This window comes from Heliconius melpomene, chromosome 7 (assembly GCF_056956725.1).
Source record: "Heliconius melpomene rosina isolate 202511_hmr_F chromosome 7, ASM5695672v1, whole genome shotgun sequence".
NCBI lineage: Eukaryota > Metazoa > Arthropoda > Insecta > Lepidoptera > Nymphalidae > Heliconius > Heliconius melpomene.
The window spans coordinates 14,253,710-14,280,345 of record NC_140395.1 but is presented as its reverse complement, the minus strand read 5'-3'; the positions used below and the strand labels follow the sequence as shown (position 1 = coordinate 14,280,345).

General features: G+C 34.9%; 1 long non-coding RNA gene across 1 annotated transcript in view; it reads left to right on the top strand.

Annotated features, from left to right (window-relative positions):
• The first annotated feature begins 288 nt into the window (after positions 1-288).
• LOC146537962 (uncharacterized) overlaps positions 289-26,636 on the top strand; it is a 67,698-nt gene continuing 41,350 nt past the window's right edge. The window contains exons 1-2 of the long non-coding RNA XR_014878144.1: positions 289-533; positions 12,043-12,076. This is a non-coding gene — a long non-coding RNA (uncharacterized LOC146537962). The remainder of the gene's footprint in view (positions 534-12,042; positions 12,077-26,636) is intronic.

The window sequence follows — 26,636 nt, the reverse complement described above, 5'->3', positions numbered from 1 at the left end:
CATCTTAATACATAGAATTAGAGTTTATTTTGGATTGACGTTGATTTGTAGAAAGGAAATTGGCATTTACATCGGTAGGAGAAAAGCTAGTTTTCCGCGGCAAAATTTTAAAATGAATTCAACTGAATACCATCGCTAAGTTAGTTTTGCTGTTTGTTTATTTTACACATTTCTTAATACTTCGACTTAAGGTATAAAATTGCGTAAAGTTGAGTAACCACAAGTAATTAGCAAGTGTTGTTTTCCACGCTCGGAACATAAGGCGCCGGTCGCATTCGTTGACATGTACCGGCACGCGAATCATTTTCTTTCATTCTTTTATAAAATATCTGTTTTTTGTGTATTTTTTACTTTGCGTAGAGTTAGCGCTATGTTGTTGTGAGGATTGTGCGTTGTTGTGTAACTTCTGTGGCCTGTTGATTGTATACTATTAAAGTTAAGCTTAGATTACATAGATTTAGTAAACAATAGTACATTTGTTATAATAATATACGGAACAATTGAGGATTTAAGCTGTTCAACGTCAATATAAGGTAAGAATTGAATCAATTATTAATTTTTGTTACAAAAGATAGTTAACTTGTATAAATATATATATTTTTATAATATTTTCTTTAGGTGACTAGACTTTTATCAGTACAGTTTTTCACTATTTATATACTTCATAAAAAAAAGCAAAATGCATAAGGTAGGCAGTAAAATGTCGAGTCCAGTCTGTTCACAGTTAGCTTCTTACAAAGATATCAACTTTATTACAGCAATGATGGGTTGCATTAGGTTCAGGTGTCGTTCACCCCGTCGCCATGGAGACGGCGGCCAACGGAAGCATCGGTCCTGAAATGGGGGCTTATTGCAATTACTTTAGGGTGTATAACAATTGTACATATGTATATACACTTGTGAAATTGTCATTTGTATCTAATTATAGTACAAAACTTTAGATTACCGATACTATCGCGATATTTGCTTTTGACTAGAAAAAGATGTGTGTGGTATATTATTAATATTATTTATGATTCTATACTAATGTTATAAAACTAAAGATATTGTTTATTTGAAATAGTCTTAGGAACTAATAGTTCTATTTATTAACTAAGGCCTGAGAACTTACCTGCGGTCAAAGTTACCTCGGGCACTTGTTATATGATATACAAAATCTTGTTTATTTCTGTTCGACCACGCGATTGGAGCCGCAGATAAAAGCTAGTAAACGTTATAGGTGTATTATCGAACCCGCGATCTCTACTTTAGCTGCTGAAGCAGTCACTGAGATAAATTAACTATATTAGAATAGAATAGAATAGAAATAGCCTTTATTAACAAACTTAATATTTTACAATATATAATAAGGTACTTATATCTAGACATCGGTAACTTGTTTGTTTTACTTTTCAGCATAGGCCTGCCCCAGATCCTTCCACACTTGAGGATCGTGTGCTTTCCTCGTCCATGTTGCTCCCACTGATGCTTTTATGTCGTCTTTCCATCTCCGTAGTGGTCGTCCTCTTTTCCGTTTTCCTTCCCTTGGATACCACTCTGTGACATCTTTTTCTCGAACCGAATTTCGAATTTCTCGAACCCACTCCGAATAATATGCCCTGCTCGCTTCCATTTTAATTTTTTTACTGTGTATGTTACGTCTATTATATTAGTTTTATTCCTTATGTATTTTAATGTTATGTTGACATATTTTGTAATTTTTGAATATTTTTATTAGTATGGACCCATGTTTGGCACCCATACGTCATGATATGCAAGAATTGTATGCTTGTCTTTTACCTTCTATTGGTATATATGAATTTTTAAGGACCAGTACCTTTTCCATGAAGAGTGTATTCGCTTTGTAATTTCCTTGTCGATCATTGCTATTGGTGAAATAATTAGGCCGAGATGCGTGTATTCTTCGACATACGCTATGGTGTAATTGTTTACAACAATTGTTGTAAACAATTGTTTATAATTATATTAGTCTGGTATAAAGTACACGCATGTGTGTTTTCTTGTATATTTATTACTTTCGGATCGCGGTAAAAAACTGAAGCTCAAGACAAGTTCTAACCAGACTATGAAATATAGAAAAAACATTGGATATGGATACAAATATTAAACTGAAAATCGAAGTTACGAACACCGTGCTATGTGAGACTGTTCAACTGCGCGGTAAGGGTGTCATACATCACGAATAACACCGGTGTAGTATGACTTTTACTACTAATTTACAAAGTCGAGTTACGTTTTATGGAAAAAGTTTATTATTGTTATTTGTTCTTTTTATTTTATTTTTAGCTTTAGCTTTTCTACAATGCAGATTGTAGAAAGAGATGCACAGGAAGCCTAGTGTTAAACATTCTCTTCCCGACCGGCCATTTATCAATTAATATTTTTGACCTTCCTTCCTCTATGCAAGAATAGAGAAAGGAAAACACAATAGATTAGAAAAACATCTAAACAATAATAATATTAACTATGATAAAAGTTCAACCGATATTTTTATTACATGTTAACTGTTTAATAGGAGGTAAGTTCAACTGTAACTGTTGTACCCGTAAAGACTCCTCGGCGACACTTTATAGCGACAATCAAAACTTAACCAGCCCCTGATATAAAGGGGTTGTAACTAACACCGTTAACTATTAGTTGATATTTCGTAAGCTTATATTAAAACTAGGTGTATTACACCTAGATGTTATTTTTATATTATTCTTTGATAGTATTATTCTTTGTTTGTCATGCTATAGAATGACGGGGTCGTGGCAGAAGCGTTCGTTATTTTATTTTTTCCATACCATGTCTACAAATCTGTGATATTTTTGAATTTTTTTCTATTATTATCATTATACATGGATTCTTGACTCTTTCTTTTAGCGGAAAATCCACTAAAATGTGTTGCATAATTCTACGCAAAGACGGTTATATAGTTAGTTGTCAGTGTCACTCACATCACACACTTGCCCCGCAGGACTCGCACCCTTACTTATTATAATTCACATTTCCCTGGTGCACATTGTGAGGGCTCCTTGGAAAATCTTTTGAGAACTGGTTTTGATGTTTTTTAACTGTTGTAAATGTTTTTTTGTATATATATATATTTTTATCATAGACCTGTGATGATGCCTTTTATATGTAGGTAGGTTGGTTTGGTGGTTTCATAATTTTATTTTTTTTATTTTTTGATATGTTTTATGTCTTTACTCCATCATTTATACATGAGGCCGTCGTGGTGCAGTGGTAGAGCGTCTGACTGTAAACGCGACGGTTGTGAATTAGAATTCCTACTCGGGGGTAGTATTTTTTTTTCAATTTTCTCACTCACAAACTAATTATTCTTTTGACACTTTTGTGATGTAATGAGAAGTATATAACTAATAAGTAATAAATAATCGTCTTATTAAAACACTAAACATTACAAAACACTCGACTCCCATAATAGTGCCATCCCCATACAAAATGTAGAGTGAATAACGTTCGCAATTGATCGGTAACTGGAGCCGACGCCGGGGGCGTAATGTGTGTATTACTTCACACCTTGGGACGGCCGCGTTGGGTTTCCTTTCACCCCCAGTGAAGCTTACCTCGTGAGCTTTTACTAGCTGTAAATGAAGCTTTTTGTAAATGCTTATAGAGCTTATCGCTTCTTTTGTGCAAATTTTTGTACTGTCTCATTTAATTTTACATTGTTTTTTTAATGTTCGCAAAAGAATGGAGAATTTGTAGAGAAAGTACGTTCTAATCCTGTAATTATTTTAAATAAAGGCCCAGCTTTGGCAAAATTAGTTGGATTGTGACAAGACACATGAGATGAATGAATTGATAAATCTTGAATCTTTTTTTCGTTAATTCATTGACCAAGGTGGGCTATTAAATAAATCACGTTAAACGTTTCAATGTAACCCACTGTACCTGCCCACCCTGCCTGCAGTCGCAGTTACCGGAGGCCCTTTTAAGTGGATGATCTAAAAAAAACTAACTAGCAGACGGCAGAAGGGGAATATAATATTAAAAAACTCCGTTTCCACCGCCTGATACGCACTGTCTAGAAAATTTGTCGAAAAGCGGAGAATGGAGTGTCTTAAAAGTATATTCTTCCCTTTACAATAAACGGAAAATTGATAAGAAAATGATATATTACTACATTTTCTTATTCTACTATTCCCTTCGAAACGCGAAAACAAAAGACCATACTAAAGATATTATTGTTTTATTACGATGAAGTTTAATGAAAAACGTAAATACCTCCGCACAAATACAGAATATAAAAGATTCATAATATCTGTGTCTCTAGTAGCTCTCTTATATCTTGAGCGAACAAAAGAAAATTTTCATTTACATTATATTAGCCCGGGATCTTGTTTGTGATGCTAAGTAAATTCCAAGTAGAAACCATTTGTCTAGACAATTCGCGATGATTTTGATTAAAATTCATATTTAATAGAATATTGTATTGCTTATTAGCATTCATGTATATTAACTAGGTGGTTTTTCGTTTTTAGTTATCTGTATCCCGAATATAGCAGTGCAGACAAGGGAAACCTTGTGTTAAGACATTTCTTATAAACGTCGAACCTGCCATAGTCGAGCGAGAAGGTCCGATGTCGAGCCGCTGCGTCACAACGAATGTATTTTGGTCTGGTCTAAAACAAAGCGCAGTTAAGAATTCCATTAAATGCAATATACATTTATATCATACATTTATATCCCTAAGTTGGCGAAAAATTAAAGTACTGATTTACATATAAGAAGTATTCATAATTGCTAATAAATAATATAATATTCTATTAAATTTTAATTTAAAATATTAGTGACAGTAGAAGTTTTCCATGAGAGTTGTAAAAAAACAAATTAATTTGCCAACATGGAATCAAACTCTAAATCATCGATAGTACGTAGCACCACTACACCACTACACCACGAGGCAGTCTTACAAATAACTCATCATGTATTTACAGTGGGTTCCAAGTGAAACAGCTCAGGAAACAGGAATGGCTAAAGAAATATTTAGTTGGCTCTTCATTTGCCGTTCTTTCACAATCTCCCGGTAACTTTCCTTCGCGAAAATACAACGATCTTATAATTTGTCCAAGGATTTTTAATATTTAACTAAATCTCTAGTCCTGGTTTAGCTTAGATGAGATGAAAATGAGATAGGTATAAGGATGCTGTGGACATGACAACTTGATTTAAGATTTAGCTCTGCCACAGGTAGAGAGACAAAATAAAATATTTTTAATTCGAGCCAGTATGTAGTTATGTTAATATTATTCAACTCAACATGAAGTATGCATGCAAGCACAAAGCTCTAACAAACTTGACAGAGCAGGTGCTTAATTAAGCTCATTCTGTCTTCATCATTGAAGTTCATATGTTTGCAGTCTTCATAAATATGTCAAGAGTTATTGAATATCGTAAAAAATAGTCTCTTTATATTTTTGCTACGAATATGACAATAATTGCACTTTGTCATATATCTGTGTTTAACGACGTGGGTTATAAGTTCGATTTTATTGACAATTAAAATTTAAGCACTTTAAATATAATTAAAGACCGGCGTGTGGCTGTAAGCGCGACAGTTTTTGTTAATAGAGAAAATTTATTATTTACATTTTCTCGTTCTAGTGACGAGGCAAAACACGGGGTTGAGTTTCGCCATTCAACACGCAATGCCTCCAGAATTCGGCGGTAAACAGAGAACGAGTGTCTTAATGGGAACGGAGTGTCTTAAAACTAGGTTCCCAGGTCCCCCACCTAACCTGCTATGTGCTGGACATAGCGCGAAGCTAAAATAGAAATAACTTGAACAAATATTAATTCAAAGTGTTTCTAAATTAAGTCAAATGATAATGGTGGTGCTTCATGCCGATTTCCTTTAAGGCGACCACTTCTACTTCATTTAATTCCTGTGAACGCACTACTGGTGGATCTTCAGTTCGTCATGCTTGAGGTCGAAGTCCGCCTGACGCTGCTCGAAAACAGTGATTTGCATATGACCTAACCTACTTTCTCATTCTCCTCTCATTTCAATATAATATACGTCTTTAATAAAATGCATACGTAAATGAATCATAAAGGTTTATAGTTTAATCATATATCTTTAACGTCACCTATAAATGATGAGTAGTGGATTCCTACCCGCTATAATTGCAGGCATAAATAAATATACGAATTTAATAAATTGCATGTTTAATTCCATTGTCTCGTTACTGGGACGGGTGATTTAAATATCGCGCGTAACAATAGGTAGAGATAATAATTTTTTAAAGAATAAAAAATACTATATTTTTTTAATAATCTCGCATAGCAGGTTAGGCAGAGTACATGGTGTTAAGACACTCTGTTCTTCTCCGTTCTAACTTTACGTCCGAACTCAAGATATTGCAATTTAAGTGGCGGACTTTATAGATGAAATATTATTATATTTCAATGATACTTTATTTCTTCCAGTGGAAGTTGAACCTACAACCATCGCCGCTACAGTTACTGTTTTCTGAGCTACGGTGGTATCTATTAAAATGAATTTATGTATTTACTTCGGCAAAAGTATTTCATAGTGACTTTATTTGTAGGTATAATAGTAAATCAATGGCGACGCTGGCGGCCCGCCAGGCGGCTTCCATTGATAACTTCACCCTTTTATTGCTCCCAGCTTATTTTATACCTCTGTCTTTTTTCGCGACTGACGCAACTGAATCGTAGTGATTGTATTGCAGACTTATAATTTCTTCTTTTTTGTTGAAAGTATTTATATATAGTATGTAATATATATTGTTAGAAACTATTGGAAATATTAAATAAAGTGGGAAAGGTAATGAATTAAAACAAGGCTTCAAATAATAATTAAACAACCAAAGGGAATTATCTAGCAGTCTAATAACAATATCTGGTTCTCAAGAATCTATCGGGCAGAGTGACGTTAGCGATCCTTTTTTTTCGGTCGTCGTTGACAGCCCATAAGTGCCAGCCAGTAATTAGAGTCGTTCTTATATAACCTCTATGGTCATTATTTGATTATTTCTAACACGGCCTCTCCTGACATGGCAGCGTCCCGATGCCTTCCTTCGTTTCATAAGAAGGACCAGCTTCATCAGTATTAGTAGAGCTCACATTACCAGTTTCGTTATGATCTGTCATATGAAATGGAATTAGTTATTGTAAAAAGTAGCGTTAGTAATAATTAGTTTCAAATATAATTGTCAGTTTGTATCTGAAATCTGTCCTTGAACATGTATCTTTGAACTTTCGTATTAAACAATGACACAAGAATGAAAATCAAATACGCGTGGTAGGATTTTACTTCAGATCTCTTCTCACGCAATCGGATACTAGATGCATTAGAATTACATCAGTCTCTTGCGAGTCAATCCGACACCTACAAAGTAACCATTAACTCAGACATAAAATGGACATAGTAGGATTTAGGGTCGGATCCTGTTCCCGCGCAACCAAATACTAAATGCATTAGGATTTACACCAATCTCTTGTGAGTCAATCTGACACCTACAGAGGTATACAGTAACTAAAAAATACAAAACAAATATAAGCTGTAAACTTTACATAAGCACCATGTACAACAAAAACATGGTGAGTACACAAAAAGTTTGATACATAGTCAAAAACAAAAAGGTACTAAATGGGAAACTATCAATCAAATAGAACAGCACATATATCTGGTGTCCATTCTCCTCGCCATAATACCAGCTATGCATGTCATATCATGTACCTGGCGGCTATTATTTTATTTTGGCTCGGCCTAACCTGACCACGAGGAAGAGGATGTCTAATCTTTACAGTTATTTGGTAAAGTATGCAAGTTTTATCGATTTCGTCATACGACGTGTCGACGTCATGAATATTGGGGCAAAATCAGAAACATAATATTGGTTTGATCTCACCGTGAAAGAGTTCATTCACACTTCAAGTAACCGCTCAGCTGTATTGCTCTACTGGTGCTTGTCGTCCCACAGATATCGGCAACTCTGGTAACTGCGTTGGCGTTGTTTAGGTTGATGTCAATGGTGCAGGAGCACATTGTGCCGCACCCAGCACCAACACGAACTCAGACTCCGCGGCTTTGTCTCGCGAAGTGATTAATAGGGGAGAGAGTTCGCGTACGGCGTCTCCCTCTAGTTTTGAACGTCAACTATCAGAATACATTGCCATGTAACTCTACCCGATTACACAAAAATATTAGGAAGATCAGGAATGGGATGGCTTAGTAACTAAGGCTTCTATCCCACTTCTGATGTTAGAAACTATTGGAAATATTAAATAAAGTGGGAAAGGTAATGAATTAAAACAAGGCTTCAAATAATTATTAAACAACCAAAGGGAATTATCTAGCAGTCTAATAACAATATCTGGTTCTCAAGAAACTATCGGGCAGAGTGACGTTAGCGATCCTTTTTTTTCGGTCGTCGTTGACAGCCCATAAGTGCCAGCCAGTAATTAGAGTCGTTCTTATATAACCTCTATGGTCATTATTTGATTATTTCTAACAATATATATATTAGGTAATATGAGGCAGGCATGGGCAGTGTCCACGTGTAGACGCTGCTACGGGGGTGTGCAACAGTGAAGCTGCTGCAAATAATAAATTAATTGTTTAATCCCTCCATTGTCCGCTAAATATGTAGGTCTACAAAAGAAAAAGTGTAAAAGGCTCACCTCTGCGTTTCGTTACTTGTCTTTTTCGTTCCTATTTTAATGAACGTTCGCAACAGACACTCACACAAAAACTTTACTTAAATTCGTTTAAAAAGGTAAAAAATCATAAGAAAACTATTGCAAGTAGATTTGCGGATTCATTAAAGTTCCTATACAAAAGGTTTACAGTCTGAGGGACAGTCGTTAAAAATTCGAAATCCACAACAAAAAATAGAAGTGTTTTTAATTAAAACAAATTTTTGTAAGGGCTAGTTTAGAGCGGGCGGGGGGTGGATGGGGGGGGGGGATGTAGGGGGGAAGCTTTTAATTAACGTCGTTGTGCGGTAATTGCAGCTCGCTTTGGAATCACGCCTCGGCATCGTCTTGAGATCCGCGACTAGGACCGGCGAATTAAACACACATTCACTTATAAACGACAAGCACGCACACGTGTACACACACACACGTACACCAGTTATATTTAATTGCGAATAAATACATCTCGTGCGCTTTTTTACTTTACCCGTCTTTTCATAAGCTAGTTTTATGTTCACATTTTATTTTTTTTCTATTACGTTGTTCATGAAATTTTTTATGCATTTTAACAGATATTATGGCTTTAAATTATAATGAAAATAGAATTATATTTTATATTTCGTCTATTGTGTTATTCTCCGGCGTTTTTAGATTACACTAAAACCCAAAATAATGCCAATAGAGCGCAGTGGAACACCACCTGACTGTACGCGCGCTGGTATTTAGTTCTCACAGTGTTCGGGGGGGATGATTTATTTAGATTTTTATGCCCTGGTAAGTTTGTCTTACTGGCGCACTTATAGCTCGCCGTTCAGTTCCGCCACTACAAAAAACGTATCGTATCTCGTATTTTAGGAGGCAAGTGTCTTGACACCAGGGTTTCCCTGCCTATCCTCTCCATCCAGCGTACATATTTCGGTTCATTTACGTTAAAAGGTAGGAAAAACTATGTAACTTGTTATTTTACTCTTTGGGAGTATGATTAAATTAATTATTTTCGTGGCAAGCCAAAGTGCGGCGTTGATTTCGAAAATTGGCGCAACGTCGTCGGAGGGTTATAACTCTAGGGTCCCTAGGCTCACCTTGCTATACGCGGGATAAGCTAAAGGAAATGGACCAAAATATCAGTATAATTTTACGCTTACACGTGCTTCGGTACGCAGATCTCAATCGTTCAATAAATTATTTTTTTATTTTATTCAACCCACAATCTTCCTTAAAACCACGTAAATTAATGCAAACGTAAGTAACCTTACTTAATAAAAAAAACATTGAAAAGAAATATTTTCTATTCTTAAAATAATTTTTAATTTTCAGACAGACGTAAAAGCTCTGTTCGAGGGAGCTTAAATTAACGCAAATAAACTTTGAGACGTCACTCAAAGGGCAAACGAGGCAAAGCTTCAACACTAAAATGTGAGCTAAAAATATAATTTGAAACGTGTATTTCATTAAAGGCATTAGTAATTAAAGAATGAGGCTGCAGGCAGGCGCTAGTGTCTCCACACTCCGCAGGCGGCAAGGCACCGGAAGTGAATAGGCGCGAACGATCTCGAGTAATTAGGCTCACAAGAAATTAAAATCATTTTGCCAGTTATGTGTTCCTTTAATGTGTGCTGCTATGATTAAAATGTTATTTTGAAATGAACTTTTATATAACGTTACTTCATGTGGATTTTTTTTCAGCTTCTCACTGTATCCCGCACACATCAGGATAGCCAGAGGGAACCTAGTGTTCCCCACTTTCTGCCACATTCTGGAGACATTGTGTATTGAGTGGCAGAACTCAACACCGCGCTTTACCTCGACACCAGAGCGAAGAAATGGAAATATAAACGTAAATAAATATTTCCCTTCCTCGAGTGGGAATCGAACCCACAACCATCGCATTACAGACACACCCTTGTGCCGCTGCGCCACGACGGCCTCTTTGATTTTTATTTGGCCATATTTGATTTTTTTTAATTATGTATTTGTGTTACAACCGTTTTTATAGGTAATGTATACGGAACTCTTCAACTCGCACTTGGGCTTTTAAATTTTTCAAAAGCGTCAAGCTAGTAAATATCATAAATAGCATTATTAAAATAAATTATACATATAATAGAAGAGTAAAGAGACATTTTTAAATCTAAACTTTGTTGTATAACGTTGAATAACTCTCGCTCTGGCAAGGCACATTTCGGTGTTTAGTTCCGCCACTGAATACGTAATGACTCGAATTAGTTATTTATTATGTTGAGGGTACACTAATTATTAACAAAAATGAGTAGCTTAATAACAAAACTAGAAAATCTCATCCCATACCGCATCGTGTGGGATAGATAAAGAAAACCTATCAATATATCACATTCGTGATGTCCAGGTCTATACGACTTCTACGATATAAAAATAAATATTCACACTTTTTTATTGTATCTCTTCTTACAAAGCTTAACTATCGCCATGTATGAAAAAATTCTGTTAAGTGCGAGTCGGACTCGCCCACCGAAGTTTCCGTGCCAATTTTAAAGGACGGAGAAGGAGGTACAACTTTTTCGTAATTAAATTGACAAACTTAAGCATAGGTGATAAATTTTGACTTTTCAGATGTTTTCCTTTATTTGTGTGTGTGTGTGTGTAAGGTGATCCTGTAAAGGTTCCGTTTTTACCTTTGCAGATAAGGAACCCTAAAAAAAGAAGCCGCTTACCTAAGTGGCTTCTTTTTTCCTTTAAATTTTTTTTTTCATAAATGAAGGAAAAATCAAAGGTAACTCAAGTGAATCTAGTTACGATATAAGTATGAAACCTTAAGTGCAACTTCTTATTCCACTGTGATTGAGGCAAGTGGCGATACAGTGAGATTCTTTCATTTGTCCCGCAAGGTCATCAGTAACCTCTATAAGTCAGCTGTCGTTCACTGTATCGATCTAAAAGAGTAAATTGTATTTGATGTTGCTAGGAAACCTAAGGTACTTTTAAGTTTTGTTATTTTATCTTCACGCTGTATTCCGAATTAAGTTTTATTATCTTTGTTGTGATATCTCGGGAAATGAATTATTTTCTTACCTTCGCTTTGGTAACAAGACAAAACGAGGAGTTGAGTTCCGCGACTTAAGATACCATATCGACATACCGACGATTGCGCGGTGCTTGGAGACCAACTATCTTAAAAATAAGTTTTCCTTTGCATAAAAAAATAAAAAGACGAAGCTGCATTTTTATTTTCTTTTGGTTTAAAACATAATGTCAAAAATATGTTTAGGATATGATTTTTCACTTTTTCTTAGTTTTGGCAAAAAAAAACCAAAGAATGAATTTTAAAACCAAGAAATCCTAAATCGTATTTAAAACTATATGGTTCAATAACGATTTAGTTTTTTGTTCCAGGTTAAGGCTGGCGCTATCCTTGACGCTATTAGAGGTAAGATTTTTATTGATTTATCAGCTTATTTTATAAAATCGTAAATCTAATGTTATAAAACTGTTTCACTACGGAGTTACTGACAACGCAAAGAAAATTAATAAAAAATTGGCCTGTATTTACTTTGGGTAGAGTAGTATTAAGAAAGGAAATTACTAACAGAAAATAAGGAAATTTGTGCCTCTTCACAACATGTTGAACAGAAATAAAAATAAATATAATCGGGGCTTAATTTAGACTACTGCATATATGACTATTCTTAACATATTAAAGTGTTATTCCACACTTATGAAAGAAAAACACTTTTTTGAAAACCTATGATTTTTTTAATGCAGCGGGATTTGAACTCACACTTCAATTTTGTACGTTCTCTAAAAAAGTAATATATAAAAATCGTATTTTACTGAGACAGATATATATATATATATCCACACCGATTTCGGCGACGGCGACTTCTTGCATGTCTCATGTCTTTGGTGGGCTCTTGTGAGACAGATATTGCACAGTTAAAACTGCGAAACGGAAAAAGATGGGCATGTGGTTTCCTTGGTGCAGGAACACTGAGAACAGATTTCAAGAATTTCGTACGAGAACGGGAAAACGAAATTATACGTTTTATAGAGCACACAATCGTTGTACAATTTGTCTAATATATTAAAAGACAATAGTACGCGTCCGTTACAGCAGAGTCACCCAGGGGCGTGCAACCCTCCTCATTAGGCGTCCCCAGCACGTGTGCTGGTCGCCCTTCGTAACCCACTGTAGGCTGGCCTCCCTTTTTGTCTCATTGGAATGTAGGAAGGATACATTTCGATACTTTTGAGGATATATAGTTTGACAGGTTTATTTGATTTTTATATAAGAAAGAATCGCTACATCTGCCTCAGTAAGGTGGATGTGCAAATATAACAATACTTTAGCAATCCAAATCGAAATTAAATGAAAGTAGGTAGATAGGTACAGTTTTTATGATGAATGAATGAACAAAAAAAATGTTAGTATTGTTGGTCCTGTAGGAATCTACTATCAGTCTCCGCCGGTACAACTTTCAAACAATAAGAAATGATGTAAATTTTTGTTATTGTCGAAATTCTGTTTATTTTCCTCTATAAGTGCCAGTAGTACCAGTTCTAACATCCAGGTCTACACGCAGCATCAATAGCTTCCGTTTATATATCTAGGTACAAAGTTAAGTAATACATACTAAATAAATATATGTACATAGTCTCAGGATTATATGGTTTCAAAATATAAGAACTTCTAATAGGCGTTAGAAGATCTTCTAATAATGGGCGATTTTAAGGAACAGGGAGTCTGGTGCATGACAATAATTGCCAAAATTACTGCATAGCTGACTTTCTGTATCTTTAATTTTAGTAGACGCATCTTGTAAATTATGTAGTTAGGATCGGTGATATATATAGTTTTTTATCTACAGTTATTGCCTATTCGATGGCGGAATTTAACGCCACCATTTGTACAACTTATTTAAGTAATAATTGTATTTAACATAACTTATTTTATACATATAGATTAAAAAACATTTAAAATGTTTATTTACGTTAATCTTTGAAAAGACCAAGTATTATTTTTAAGCAAAGGCGTTTTAAAATGAAGTTCAAAAGAAGTTTAAGAAACAAGAACATAAAACGTGGAGATATTTAAGCATGTTTTTTGCGTCTTATAAGGAGATTTAATTTAGATCAATTAAGGCAAAGTGGACCAACTCATGTATTATCGATTTTAAAGTTATGTTATTGGAAACTATCACAACGTTTTTGTTCTATTTGTATCAAATTGGGCATAAAAAATTGTACAAATAATATAGAATATCATAAAATACTAGCGATCCGCCCGCGGTTATGCTCGTAGCTATATTGTTATTTCTTATGTTAGTGGACACACGAGGAAATAGGACTCCAAATTACATTTTTTTATATTCTCAGCTTTTCTCTAATATAATATGTGCATGTTTTGAAAAACGGATTATAATTGGTCGCGTATTTTGAAAGATTAATGCATCGGTTAGAAGTAACTTTGCTTTACACAGTATAAAAAATAATAATTTTATGTAATATTGCATTCCAAATCATTAAAGTACAATAATAAAAAGGAAAGAACGTAAAAAAAAAACAAAATTTCTTTAAGTTTCAGGAAATATATTATATTTATGTACCTACTTAGGAAACAGCCTATTTAATTAATCTTATTTTATAGGATTGGGCGGCGTTATAAAGCTAAAATCATTATAGACGTCGTAGTATAGTGGGAGCATCTGATGGTCGACGCAACGGGTGTGGGTTCGATCTCGATTCGGGGAGTGAATTAGTTTCAATTTGTTGCTCTGGTAATTGAACGCCAATGAACGCAATGCTATGCTTTGTCTTAACAAAGCATAGCATTGCGTTCAACACGCAATATCTTAAAATTTGAAGGGAAGGTGGGGAACAGAGTGTCTTAACATTAGGTTCCTTGTACCTACTCTGTGGTTTTGGTGACATACAGTCAGCTCCTTTTTATACCATATATTCTGTACTAAAAACTTAACTTGGCACATTTTGCTTCTAAGGAGCCCATTTTGCAAGAACCTCGATAGCAACCCTCATTTTTCCTTCAAACTAAATAATGGACGAATAAAATTAAATAAAAAGAATGAGCGCTTTTAACCCGCGGCTGAAAGAGATGCCCCGAGTAATTAGTGGTTCTTGTTTAGGATTTACACCTTTGAAGTTATAATTAAGTCCGGCCTCAAGTTATCTAATTAAGACATAATCTAAGGACTCAGTATTGTGCAGTTTGGAAAAATCGAGAACTTCCTCAGTAGACAGGTACGAGCAGGTGGGTTCTCATCATCGACGAGCGCGAGTGAAGTGGGGTTGCTAAATAATGACACTTGTGAGATATTCATTTTTTTGCCTATTCTTTCTTCTTTTTGTTGGACATTGTGGATTTTTATATCCAGAGTGGACTTGGAAAATGTTTTATTTTTTTTTTAGTTTTACGCTTTATCTCTTTTAATGGGGTAGATAGAGGGAATCTAGTGTCAAGACATACGATTCCTTGTATTTTTAATTAATTAAATACCAACAAGTTTATTTGGGTGGACTTTAGACATCAATAAAGGAAGAATCTCGGAAGTTGCCGTTACACTTAACACAGCTTTATACAATTAATTAATCTTAAATCTCAATTTCACAGCAGCTTAAATATAACTTCTAATGTAAATATAGTCGTAATATAAAATTACGTACACAGTACCGAGTTGCAGTAGAAATTAACGCGAAGTTAGCAATCCGTGTCCGCGGGCGGGCGGCGGCGCTCGCTCGAAAAAACTTCCTCAATTTACATAATATTTGCATTGTTTTTCTCACTGTGGATCCTTTATAAGTGGACTTTTTACGATTGTGTGGATTTAAAAAGTAGCCCCGACATCGAGTTATTTTGTGATTTTTTGTTTTTTTTAAACGGATATTAGAATTTTATTGCAACACACAGCAGCTTTGTGAAAATTTAATATTGTTTCAAACTGTTATGCTCTTATGCGGTTTGTCATGGGTTTTTTCGTACAAAATAAACAATTACTTTGACCACCATTCTGGCGATGCTAAAAATATAGCCACTATATAAAAATATATATAAATACGAAATTGCAATAAGGTCTAGGTCATCTAGGTCTACATATAACATTTGTACTAGGCTTCGAGGTAAAAGATATAGTAAAAGACGTGCATGACTTTGAACTCTGTGTATAAGCTGGGTAGTGCTTGGCTAAGCTAATACAGGATTCGAATCAACTATACTACCTTATATATATCCGAGTCCGGGCTCTCGCAGGCCATATACTCGGTCTTTGACACATTGACAATATGCATTTCATTCATGGAGAATGGTTATGTAATGTTAATGCTGCAGCTAGAATGTATCGGAAAAGATACCAAAACGTTGAACGTCATCCCGATTATCGTGTATTTCGATTTTTCTCTCTTCAACAAAGAAGTAATCCTGCAAGTATTGTACCATTTCGGAATCCAGATTAAATGCGCCAACTTTTAAGGTTACTTGCAAAAACAGTGTAGTACATTTTTTTATAGTACAGTCGGTTAAAGTTGGGTGTACTAAATATTTTGAATTTAATGTTTGGCAAAAACACGGCAATTTATTCAAAACCGATGGAGGTATGTTTCAATCTTAAACTGTAATTCACAAAAGGGTTACTCATGATTACATTACAGAAAAAAAAATGAAAAAAGAGTAATATTTGTAGTCTTAGGACTTGAAAAATCATCACAGGATGTCGGTTTTTCCGATATTTTTTTAAATCAATATAATATGAAAAATACATGACACAGATTTTTTTTTATATTTTTCTCATAACTGTCACGACTTGGTCTATCACCTGTTTTCGTTTTACCGTTGACTCCTGGGACATTATATTTATTATATATTATATATTATATATTATATATTATATATTATATACAGGATATATATATAAGGTACTACACAAAAATGACCACAAAACAAACAACCAATTAATATAAGTTACAATATATAAATGACATAAAATAAAGGATAATTCGTAATCCTACGTAATTGAAGCGCGTTCATTCATCAGAGCGTAAGGAACACCCTGTATAAGTGCCCTTACATTACCCCGACAGGCCGACACCTCGCACGCGGCGCTGGAGGGGGGATCGCGCACGTCACCGTTATTTTAATTTCGGATATTCATTTTGGTACAGATGCTGCGTTTCGATATAAGCATTTGGTTTTGGTTCGTCATTCCCTCATATAATTGTTATATTGGGGTAGTTGGTTGTAAAAGTAAACGGAGATAATTTGCTTTAGAAAATTTCACCATTTCAGAGAATGAGTTTGAGAGTTTCGGGTTTACGTTGAAAATTTTGATTTAAAACTTGATTCTTACATGCAAGTTAATAATTAAATAAACTTTCACAATAATTCTTACGTATTTTATTGTTTAAAACATGTTTATTTAGTGGTGTACCCAGAGAGAGTTCAGTGTTTAATTACTGCGATTCACGTTCCATTTAATAAATATATATCATGCTATACGAGTATGTGAACCGATCTTGGCTTGCTTCGGGAGTTTTTTATTCAGCATCTCATTTCTGATCTGGCAATGGATGCCATCTTGAAAGGAATTACATATAGAGAGAGCGTAGAGCGTTTTGGCGTGTAATTTAAGTACAATAAGGCCAGTCGTGGCGCAGGGGCCCAAAGTAAACCTCCTGTTTGTGGTTTCGATCCCCTCTCGAGGAATTGAAACTATTATTACCCACTATATTATACTATATAAGCTTGAAAAAAAGTACAAAGCATTTGAAATCGTTATTAGAACAAATCTTCTCTTAATCTAGATGAAAATGAATATGAAAGAAATTTTACCGTTTGAAATGTAAGTCTAGTATTCTCTAGACTCTTGTGCTAGCTTTTAGAATTCGGTCCGGTCACATTCCACTCAATCTTTTTGCTTTTACAATTAATAAAGTTGCATCGCCAATGTGTACAGTATGTGGGAAAAAAGAAGATGTATATCATATGGTGATGGAATGTACTCGGAACGAATCTTTGAGGATACTTAATGTTGGTATTTGTAATAGTATGCTAGTTTACTCTAGTTCTAATGCTGCTATTAGCTTGTATAAATTAGTAAATTTAGGTTTAGATAAGAGAATTGTTGAATTGTAATAGTTTTTTTTTATGTTTAGTTGTTGTCTTTTGTTTAGTTAGTTTAGTTTTTGTTTTTTTTTATGTTTAATGTCAGAGTTTAAGTTTTAATATAGATAAGGTGCATGTATAATAGTTATTACAGGACGACATGTTACTTTTATGTGACAAGTCCTTTAAATAAAGATTAAAAAAAAAATTGTTACGTCCTTAGCGCGTTTTCCTACTAACAAAAACCTAAAAAATGTCCTAAGCATATCCTCCAGGACCCAAATGCTGATCGTTAATTCGAGTGAAACATTAGTTTCCCTATAATGCATAACCTACCCTGCACATGTCAATTTCAATTTTGTAAATTAAGCAGTTTCGTTTTTACGTTGAACGTCAGTCACTCAGTAACAGAAGAGAAGAGAAGAGTTTTTTATATTATATACTCGTAGATCTTTTGGGCAAAATAACGAAACGTTATGTATGAATATTTCTGTTTCTTATGTCTTAACGTAAAAAAATCTTATTAAATTTTTATATTTTGTTCCAAATTCTCGAACGACCTTAATTGAACGATGTCATACTCGTATTTGCCTTACGCGAGGGTATTACAGCCTATCTGCCGGAGGTAGTCGTGCGTGTTCTCACATGCGTTACAAGCACTCCATAACTGATATTGAAGGTATAACGTGATTGTGTCAAAGTAAATAAATGGATGTGGCATATATCTTTTTTAATATATATGCCACAATCAAATAAAGAAAACTGAATGTCATCAGTATATTGTCATTACTAGTTTTATGACTAGTTTAGTTGAATTAAAAATATATATTAAAATCCTTTTTCTAGGTACTCCCCACACTCCCCTAGAAGTACTCCCGTAGTTTCGACTGCGTGTTGTCGGTCGATCACTCAGTAAGGGAAAAGTGTTATATATATATATGTATTCTTCCAACTCACTAGGGTTGAGTGATCTGTCCCTAATTTATCCCAAAATATGAAACAATAAATACGAAAGTAAAAATAACAAATGTTTCGTAGCTGCACGTACCGTAGCGGGTCTACGTAAAAGCCTACGACCCGAGGGAACCTATAGAACACAGTGTAAAATTTGTCAGCTACATACATACTCGACATACGCGTGTGGGAGTTGCAAAGTGTATTAAATCGTTTCGCTGAAAACATTTCATTTAAACGCTTAACTTGGGATTATTCATTTAAACTTAGGGACGTGTGGAAATTATAGTTGGTGGTAATTATTACTTATAATCATAAATTTTGGTTCTAGTTACTTAACTCTCAGGCATTTACTACACCCATTATATAATAAAATGTTTTTAAGCGACCAGCAACATTTTACACAATATATTTTACCAGGTTTTATTAAAAAGCAATTCAGCGTCCGCATAACGATACATTTGCATTGTAAACTAGTTGCGTTCATTTTATAACAACACTAATTTACTTTTACACTCGTTATATCACTATCTGTATGTAATAAAGTCTCTTTTCGTCTAATTTTAGGGTAATTTATGTTGGTTTAGGGTATAAAGCGGCAGGCTTTGTGGTCAGCAATAAGAGAAGACGCGCCATCTGCACAGTGACTTTGGGCAGACATTTTAAACATCTGTCCGAGGCGGCGTGCAGGAGGCCTATCATCACATTACGTTTTGTCCTTGTAATAAGGAGAGTACATTAGCTGTATTGTTCATTTTTTACACATTGTGAAATTCACTAATTCTTATATAATTTTTGATGTTTTTTTTGGACTTAGAAGCGACCATATAAAAATGGGATTTTCCATTTTATATTTTCAAGTGTAGCAAACAAAATTGTAAGCTACGTTAGGTAACGCAAGAAATTAAATAATTTAAATTTAAACTGGCGAAGCGAGTGTCAACTAAACACAATTATCTTAAGTAAAGAGTGTGTTTGGTATCTCAGGAATTACTGGCTCAATTTGATACGTTATTTTTATTACGAATAGTTCAATTATCGATGAAAGCTGTAGGCTTCTTTAATCGTATTGATGTAACCCATTATACCTGCATTATACATACAGCCAGGGCTGCCTCAGTTTAAAATGTTTTATATATCATACACAATTCCTAGCAACATCCATTTGATAAAAGCATATATAAATATAAAACAAGAATCGGCAGAACCAAAGCAATGAGCCAACACTTTTTTACAAAACTAATTGAAAATGAAATCTAACTGTAGGTACTCATTTCGTCTAGTCACGATTCGTTCGAAGAAAATAATATATTTTAAATGTTCAACTGCGGACCTGTGAAACTGTAATGCGATTAAGTTAACTAACAGGTACCGGTTTCACTCGAAATTGTACCTTATTTGTAAGAAAGTTGCATCACAAATGGCCAAGTAGATGATCAAAGGAGCGCGCATACTGTCGAGTGGTAATCGAGTAACGAGAGTGCTTGCGATCTGAACAGATAATTGTCTCCACTTTTTACAGATTTTAAACTTATTTTTTTGTTTTTTATATTTTACGTTTTACTCGGAAAAAATCTTGTATTTTATAGTACATAGGTGGTGGGTGACATGTTGTGTGATAGGTGGAGTGATAAGTCACTTTAGTATCCAACGCAATGTTTTTTATTTCCAAAAAGTTGACACTTGTGACTGTTGTAATATAGCCTTTGAGCCTTCTTTGACAAATAAATATGTTGTCTAACGAAAAAATATTATTTGAATTCGATGTAGTAATTAATTCCTGAATTTAGCGCGTTAGTGTAAACCACTTACTATTTCGAATACTATTAATAAAAATAAAGTGTACTTGTATAAAACCAGCAGAACATAGATGGTTGAGGAGAGTGTTAAGACACTCCGTCCTCGAAGCACCGCTCGATTGTCACGACATTGTGTGGTGAGTGGCGGAAATTAACTTCGCGCTTTGTTTACCAGAGCGGGGAAATAAAAATTCCTGAGTGAGAGTCAAAACCATAATCATAGGATTTCCAGTCAAATCTCAATTTAAGATTCATCCTACATATTACTATATCTAAACAAAGAAAAAGGAAGTTGAACAAGTAACAATATAGCACGAGCAATGGGCTACGGGCAATGGGCATTCATACGAGTGTGCTCGAAGGAGCTATTTACATTGAAGTAATAAAAGGTGTAGCGGTCACACAGCACACACAGAGTCCTTCTATACGAGAACTAATTATTACTTCTGTCGACAAATAGAGACTTATTTTAATAATGTAGAAGCAAGTAAATATATGAGTCCATCGTGTCGCAGGGACTCAAGTGGGCAGTAAGCGCGATGTTTGTTTGTTCGTTTCTCACTCTGGGGAATTAAATTTCTAATATTTCGATTTCTTCGCTCTGATAATGAGGCAAAGTGCGGCTTTGAGTCCCGCCACTCAACCCGCAATGCCTCAAGAATTCGGCAGAAAGGGGAACTCGGTCTTAACACTAAGTTCCCTCTGCGTACTCTGCTATGCCTGGGATACAGTGTGACGCTAATGCCAGAGAAAATGTATTTAACGTCATTATAGCGTCTGTATGTAATTGTGATGGTGGGTGGGTTCGATTCACACTCTAGGAAAAAGCTAAAAATAATAATTGAACTAATAATAATAAAAAACACAGAGGAGAGCGAACGCACATCCAACAGTCAGGGACTGTTTTAATTTACTAAAGACAATATAAATACATTTTATTAAGTAGGTATATTGTTTCTTTAACGCAGAAACTTGAATAGTGTAGTAATAAAAGTTTTGAAGTAATCCAAGCAAATACGACGAGCGGTCGGTAGCTGCCAACTATACAAGTAGTAGAGTCGTCTACTTCGTTACGTCTCACTATATTTTATGTAACCTACTTTTTTAATGAAATACCTGATTATAGAACTTTTATTAAAATTATTATTTTGTTTGCTCACAACTTCAGTAAACTGGACTGCTATTCATTTTAGTCTCTCTGCTCTGTGTTAAAGAATAACATAACTCAACTGTAATTTGGCACATTCCCAGTTATTTGTTTATTTACTGCAATATTGTGTATTTGTGAATGTGCAGTGAGGCTACTTTATTCTAATCATGTAAGGAATTCAATGTTTCAAATGGATGATTAAGACCTCATATAATAAATTAAACGATCTAATTTTAATTATTTCTTTTTTTTTGCTTGACACACATAGCAGGGTAGGCAGAGATACTTTCCGTCGAATTTTTGAGGCATTGCGTGTCAAGTGGAGGAACGTTACTCCGCGCTGCACTTCGTTCCTCGTCGGTAACACGCTGCCCCTGCACCCACCACTGGTGATCTTTTCTATATTTCATATACATATATTTCTCAAAAGTGTAATTCTTTTTCATTTAGTCGACACTTTTATAGACAGGCAATATTAATCGTACCAAGAAAGACAAAGGTCTTGGAGTCCTTTCAACGCCGCAATTGGATTTGCAGCTGTCTGCGCGAACACTGGGACCTCCCATTTGTTGCAAATTGACTAAAGTACTAAAGCCTTGTATCTCTGTAAATGATTATTGGTAAATTATAATGTGCAATTGAATTTAAGATCTTGGTACTTACGGTTATTAATATATGGTGGCGTCGATGGGTGGTGGTTACCAGCAATGGTATTGAAAGTTTTTTTTTCTTTATGGCTTCACGCTGTAACCCGCATATAGGCAGTGGGAATCTAGTGTTGAAAAACACCGTTTCTTAGTTTACGTACCATTTTTCACACATTGCGTGCTGTGCTTTGTCTTGTAAAAGGGAGGAAAGAAAAAAATAACTCATATCTCCGAGTGGGAGTTAGACCCGCAGCCATCGCGCTTACCGTGTAACGCTATGACAAAAGACATTCAAATTTAAGATCATTGTGAATAACAGTCAATAAGCATATTAGTATAAAAACAAAATAATAATTATTTTTTGTAAAAATAAGGCAATAAAAGCATTACATATAAATAAATTATATACTTCAAGCCAGGCTGAAGTAGAGGTACCTTTACATATGTGCTCCACGTAGCTGGTTGGAGCTCTACGCGGCCGACGTCGGGGGCCAGGCAAAACGCAAATATTGACACTCTCGCACTCGGAACTTGTTTGGAATAAATCCTACGAAAATAAAATACGTATACGAGGGTACAGGGTGCTGCGATGTAGGAACTTTAAATTGTTTATTATTAAAATGTTTCCAATATTTAAAGATTTTTTTTTTTTTAAAGTTGTTAGAATTTTAGGCGGCTGTGGCGCAACGTAAAACGCGGTGCTTGTGGCTTCGATTCCCACTCGAGAAATTGACTTGAATATGAAAACACAAAACCAGCCATTCATGTAGCGTTAGGAACTGAAATAAGAATATCTTAACTCATGAAAAATTTCTTGGTACAACTATACTCGTCGTTCACCTTGTACTGTTTCATTGCAATAAATCGTACAATATCAAAAAATAATGAATTAATGCTATTAAATAAAGCATGGGTAATTTAAATGACAAATTAAACGTAACAAACGACTCTAGCGAGAAATATATAACGACATTACACCCTATTAGCTCTACAAATTGTTCGCTAATTGTTTTATATATGCAAATTATTGTTGTAAATTTCGTTGAATTTACATTTAGTTTAGATATGTGCCTTTATTGTGCTTACATTGGAAACAAATACGAATCTGGTTCCCTAATTGTTTTAACATTGATTGCTGAGAACGAAGTCAAAGTCAAATAATCTTATTAAAAATTTTATCACTAATTCACTCAGTTTATTTTCACACGGCAGCTTTTCACACATTTCGAGTTTTAATAAGTTAAAATACTACTTATTAAATCAGCTTCACGCTCACCCGCACACCGCACACAGCAGGGCAGGCAGAGGGAACCTAATGTTAAAACACTCCGTTCCCCATTTTCCGCCAAAAATCTGGAGGCATTGCGTGTTGAGTGCTGCCTCGCTTGCTGTGTGCGGGATACAGCGTGAAGATGATTTATTTATCCTATCCTAAGTGTGGAATAACACTTTAAACATATATATAAGTATGTCATAAATATAATGACATAATATTTTATAGTAACAAGTACACGTCCGTGCATATGTATAGATATTATACATAATATGCTCTATAACCAATTCATTATAGTTTGAAGCGATCTGTCCATCGTATCGTAAAAAATAACACATGAAAATTCAAAGGCAGCCGCTCGCTCCGGTGACCAGACTATAAAATGCATAGTAATTAGTCCGTGCATAATAGTGGAGGACTCTCTATCGAGGGCTCATACATCACAACCAGCCCCATTAATGGGTAAATTCCCGTAAATCATGGGTATACTTAAATAAATGGGTATACTTATGCACTTACATGCATATATGCATACACTTGCGTACGTTTAGTTGCCGCTGGACTGTTCGAGTAGCGATTGTTTTACACGATGTTGAGCTCATTATATTATGTCCCGGCCGCGTTTGGAAGATAATTTTATAAAATTAATTAAGATATATTATGATCAGTATTTGTTACGACTTAAGAATGTGTTACGCGCATACAATATTTGTATACCACCTCTTAGACCTTGCTAGAGGTGGCCACTGTCCTAGTCTAGTCGAAGAAATACGAATGTTGATATAGTATTTGTACTGAAAACCATTAGGTACCAAATAATATATCTGTTATCGTCACAACTCTAAAACACAACTCGTGTGTTATACCAGAATTGAAGTGCTCCATCGATCACTCCCCTCTACTCCCTATGTCAGCGCATGCATCATATTGGCTAATAATCGGTTTCACAACGAAGAAAAACACGTCTGTAGAGACGTACCTACAGACTGCACGCTTCACATTGCATCAACATATATGTACATATTCTCTTCTGTACAAAGAACTCTTTCACCGATCGCAATTAAAGACAGGTTGGATGCATTAGGTCCACTCTGGTGGAAGAGAAGGGGGGAAGGGGGAAGGGGGGCGGCTAACTCACTTATGCATAGAACGGTGGCTCTGATTCAATTTGTACCGTTTTATTGAGTGTAAATTGCTACAGGCACGGTCGCCTGCCGGCACCTACAGGCACCTACAGTAAATTCTGTTAAGGCACGCAAATTACCTTACTTGCTTTGATTTTAAATAAATTTATTTTTGGTTTATATTTTATTTATTATCTAAAGTTGATCTAAAGAGAAAACGTTGCAGTATTATGGTCCATGTTGCTACTCTTGCTAAAAACCGATGATAGAAACTTTATAAAATGAAATCAGCTTCACGCTGTATCCCACACATGAGCAGGCAGACTGGCAGCGGGAACCTAGTGTCAACGCCGTACTTTGCCTGACACCAGACCGAAGAAATGAAAATATACATTTAAATAAATATTTCATTTTCTGGAGTGGGGATCGAACCCACAACCTGTCGCTTTGTTCCCCTGCGTAACGACGGGCCTTTTCATATAACATAGTTATTATATCACATAGTTAATACACGAAATATGTTAAAAATTGGTAAAATATATATATATATATACATATTTACGCATTAGCTACAGTGTGGTTGATAATAATAGAAAAGAAGGCTACGTGTCGTTACTCAGATGGAGCTTATTTAGTCGGCTGACGCGGATGACGGTGCTGTAACGAAAGTAAGGGGACAATAAGCTTATAAATTATATTGTAGTCTTTATATGAGGGACAAACTAATTTGTTATCGCATACAATTTGATAAAACTTAAAACGTCCAATTAATTAAACAAAGAAATTACGTAAAGTGGTATGACTTAAGCTTAAAAAACCGATGAAATGCGAGTCGGACTCGCGCGTACCGAGAGCGAGCGGCGAATTGCATATAAAGTGCACTAATAACGATTCACAAACGCTCATATCTTTTGATTACGTTGATTTAGAAGCCTCATTTTTTGTGTATTCCAAGGAACTGTAGATTCTAATATTTGATATCAATTTCAGCGTGATACCCCTCCGTGATAGTGATAATCACGTGATGAGATAAATGATCTTGACAGATGGACAGACTGACAACAAAGTGATCCTACAAAGGATGGTGGATGGTGTTTTTTCCTTTTGAGGAATGGAATTCTAAAAATAATATAAATATGTAAAACTTAGGTTTTGGTTAAGTATAAAAGGGAGTGTCACACCACCATTGCTAACGATTAGCTTATTTTTGCCTACTCTCTGGTGGAACAGCGTGAACTTTTAAATAATGCCAAAGTATATGTATTCAATGACTAAAAAAAAGTAATAACATTTTCTTTCACAAATTATGAAAAATTGTGTTGCACATATGAACATTATAAAGAAAGTGGACTCGAGTGTAACATTTTTTCAAACACTCGTAATAGAAAAGAAACTAAATCAGTATTAATAAGTTTATGTCTTAACGTATGGGTTGGATGTTAGAATAGTAAGCAATGGGGTGAGATTGGGGTTCACCCCTTCAATGACAGATGACATGTAAAAGTTATTAAAAAAGCGAATGTTAAATTATTTTTTATTATAGTATTATTCAACTTTTTGATTTTATTTTACGCAATAGACATACATTATATAGTGGATATATTTTATATTACAAATACTGTACATATGTATTTTTTTCTTGGCTCGGAAAGTATAGCGTAGCGTAGAGTTACGCCAAGTAATAAATAATAATAATTAGAATGTTTCTGTAAAGTGGCTATGGAGCACCTAATTTAACAATTAATAGAGTAATTGCGTAAACATACCTTACTAATTGACCGACAGACCACGCAGAGACAAAACTACCGGACTTAGAAAGAACTGACATTTCTCAAAATTCCTGAAGGGAACGAAATTGTTGTGTTTAGGGACACGTCAATGAGACACGACAGCTCAACGCAGACTGGTTTATTACTCACTACAGATTTACG